Source organism: Armigeres subalbatus, chromosome 2 (assembly GCF_024139115.2).
Source record: "Armigeres subalbatus isolate Guangzhou_Male chromosome 2, GZ_Asu_2, whole genome shotgun sequence".
NCBI lineage: Eukaryota > Metazoa > Arthropoda > Insecta > Diptera > Culicidae > Armigeres > Armigeres subalbatus.
Genome location: NC_085140.1, coordinates 11,391,031 through 11,395,156, shown reverse-complemented (window position 1 = coordinate 11,395,156; position 4,126 = coordinate 11,391,031).

The window sequence follows — 4,126 nt, the reverse complement described above, 5'->3', positions numbered from 1 at the left end:
ATTTTCTTTGGAATCCCTGAAGGATTCCCTTTGGAATCCCTAAAGGATTCCCTTTGGAATCCCAACAGGATTCCCTTTAGAATCCCAACAGTATTCCCTTTGGAATCCCAAAATGATTCTCTTTGGAATCTCAAAAGGATTCCCTTTGGAATCCCAAAAGGATTCCCATTGGAATCCCAAAAGGATTCCCTTCGGAAGTAATCTCTAAAGGTTCCCCTTCGGAAGTAATCTCTAAAGGTTTCCCTTCGGAAGTATTCTCTAAAGGTTTCCCTTCGGAATCGCTGAAAAATTCCCTTCGGAATAGCTGAAAGATTCCTTTCGGAATCGCTGAAGGATTCGCTTCGCAATCTCTAAAAGATTCCATAAAGCATTCCTTTCAGAATCGCTGAAGGTTTCCCTTCTTAGGAATCCCTGAAGGTTTTCTTTCAGAAACCCTTCGGAATTATTGAATGATTTCTTACGGAATCAATGAAGGATTCTCTTTGAAATCCCGAAATGATTCCCTTCGCAGAAGGATTCCCCTCGAAATCGCTGATTTATTCTATTCAGAATCGCTCCCCTCGGAATCGTTGAAAGATTCCCTTCGGAATCCCTTTGGAATCCCTAAAGGTTTCCTTTTGGAATCCCTACAGGATTCCCTTTGGAATCCCTAGAGAATTCCCTTGGGAATCCCAAGAGGATACCCTTGGGAATCCCTAAAGGATTCCATCTGGAAGCCCTAAAGGATTCCCTTACGAAGCCCTAAAGAATTCCCTTCGGAAGCCCTAATGGATTCTCTTCGGAAGCCCTAAGGAATTTACTGTCGAATCCTAGAAGGTTACCTTATATGTAGCCCCAAAAAATTCCATTCAGAATCCCAAAAGATTTTCCTCGCCATTTACGCAAAGATTCCTTGCGGAATCTTAAAATGATTATCTGCGGAATCTCAAAAGAATTTCCTGTAGAATGCCAATCGCGAAAGGATTCACTTCAGATTCGCTATGGAATTGCAAAAGGATTCGCTTCGCAATCGCGAAGGATTCGTTTAAGAATAACAAGAGGATTCACTTCGGAAATGATTCCCTACGGAGTCCTTAAATGATTCTCTTCGGAGTCCTTGAATGATTCACTTCGGAATCACTAACGGATTCCTTTCGAAATTCCCTTCGGAACCTACGGACTCTACGGATACGAGACCTGTACGATGCTCGTAGAGGACCAACGTGGAATTCTCGAAAGGAAAGTGCTGTGTTCCATCTATGGTGGGTTGCAGATGATGGACGGTATATGTGGAGGAGTGAATGAATCACGAGTTGCATCAGCTGTTGGGAGAACCATCCATCGTTCACACCGCGAAAATCGGATGACTGTGGTGGGCCGGGCACATATAGCCAGAATGTCGAACAGTAATCCGGTGAAAATGGTTCTCGACATTGATCTGACGGAAACAAGAAGGCGAGGTGCGCAGCGAGCAAGGTGGATCGATCAAGTGGGAGACGATTTGCGGACCCTCTGCAGATGGCGGCATGCAGCCATGGACCAACCTAAATGGAGAAGACTGTTAAGCACTGCACACTTCTTCACATGCCAGCTCCGACTTTAGTATGACAAAATAAAAAATAATAATGCAACAACAATGATCCTGAATTCCATTTTTGTTTTGTTTTTAGCATCCTAAAAATTATTCTTAGGAATCCAAACATAATTTTCTTCTGATTCTCAAAAGATTTTTTCTTACAATCCTTAAACGGTTTCAGTGGAAAAATAAAAAAAAGTTTATTAGGATTCCAGACGAATTGTATTCGGTAGTCTACGATTCTTCTGGGAATATTAATCGAATACGTTAAGAAAATCGTTTGAGGACCTCGAGCAATCAACGCAGTAGAAGCATAAGTAGTAGAACGCTAGTGGCGCTGTAGTCATTTAAATTATTTTGCTAAATTATGCTTCAACAAGCTTCAATTGGCTATAATTTATGCATCATGTTGTAGTGCATATTTGGTTTCATCACCAACATCGGTTTGACACTTGTAGAACCGGTACTTTGCTTCCAGGTCGAAGTAACCTAGATGTTAGTCACGCGAACAGGAACGACATTAGAAATCTCATACTTTTGAATCAACTATCAACGCACTCTTTATGTAGGGGAAATGACGGCTTTGGCAGGTTTTGTTCTATTATTGGCAGAAGGGTTTTCTATAACCAATTATGCTCAAATTTGGCCTTAACATTCTTTGCAAATCAAAGAATATTGTGGCCAAATTTCATAAAATTTGGTCAACAAAAACCCCCCTGACAATAATAGAACAAAACCTGCCAAAGCCGTCATTCCCCCTACATACGCATTTCGATTCTAGAATAAGTTACTTTCCCAGGATGACTTACCCGCACCAATGATGAATGAATTTCATCTTGCCTCCTATGTTGCCGTCTCAGGAATTTCCTATCGGAAGGCATCGCATATAAGCCTGTCTCATCGCTGTCGCCCGACCCCGAAAATGAAAAAGCTCGTCTGTGCAACGTTAAGGACTTGGAAAGTTTAGCAAGCAAGCAAGATTTACTGAACAACCAATAAATGCGCTTCCGGCAGCGGTCCGACGCTTTTTTCTCGTCTTGCTGGTGGACAACCTCCTGATTTTCCTTCCTAGAATTAAGAGCCACAAACATGACTTTATCTTTACTTCCAAACTGTAGACGTCGCCATACTTACAGTCATCTTCATCGGCAGCTCGTTCAACATCACAATACTTCCTGTCGCAACAGAGATAGGACTATCTCATCGTTATTGGATGCTCCTTCCGGTCATATGACGACGGGATGCCTCGTCACTTCAAGAAGTTGCGTCGTTGCTGTATCTTGCGTGGAACCTTTCCACGAACGGCCTTCTGTATATCATGCGAAGCAGCTCAAAAGCGGAGCACATACGGGCCGTCTGTAGATTGTAACGTTTAGGCAGAGCATAATCTGCCGGAAGGGCCGGAAGAAGCAACCTTTAGCGCACGACCACCACTCTATAGTCTAAAATTAACCAATTTTAACTGAAATTTTTTAATTTAAAACGATAAAACAATCTCCCGGTAACACGAACTGAAAGTAAATATGGCGCCTCACCATCAGAAACTCGCGAAACTGCGCTGATGATGTCAGTCAGGACAGTGTTGCGAGTTTTAAAATTAATTTTCTTTGAATGCGAAATTACATCATTTCTGTGTAATATTAACCCATAACCATATGCACTCGATGGGTTGCATTTATTGCTATGTAATTTTAACTAATTTCAGCAATTAATATTACACAAGTAATATGCAATGAGAAAAGGTGATTTAGGTTCTGTGTAATTTCAGGAGAGATGTAGTATTACATTGAATTATTGTTTATTTTGCATATTGAAATTTTGATTACATCGATTGTTTTAGTAAATCGTTATGATTACGTCGATGCACATTACAATAATTTTTGCTGTGTATCTTTGAAGGTTGCACAACGTTTAAATAAACCTTATATTGTCATATCGTCAAAACTAGAAATACTACAATAAGAGATCGGCGAAGACGCCATCTTGTTTCCAATTGCACCGCCAAAGGTGGTTCCAATTCGACTTGTTTACATTTTGCTTCCATAAGAAGCAAGCAAAAATTTTAAGTACTGCCAGTCTTATTTTTACGATATCATGCATTTTCATACGTTGCCATTTCGACAGTTTTTCACTCCGCCGGTCTCTGGTTATAGGGTTGCTAGTCAAAACCGCAATGGTTACATTTGATTTTTGTTCCCGGAGCTGTGTATGAGCTATTGATTTCTGTAATGCAGCTTCAAAAGTATTCACCTGCTCTTAAAAATAGCAACTGACAAAGCGCTGTCATTGATGCTAGCAGATAATGTATACAATAAAACAAGTCATTTAGAAGCAATGTTTCTGTTGACAGTAACTGTTAAACGATTAGCAGCGGATGCTGCTGTATGCAGGTCGTGAAAATGTTGCCTAAAACAATTTCAGCTATTGATGATGCATAAAAGTTAGCCAACAGAACATGCTGATAGATGTTTTAATAATAGTTGAAATAATGCTGAAAGTATAATATTTAAGCTTATGTGCTAAAAGCAGCATGTATGACTCTTTCTAAAGCTATCAGTACACTGTTTGTCA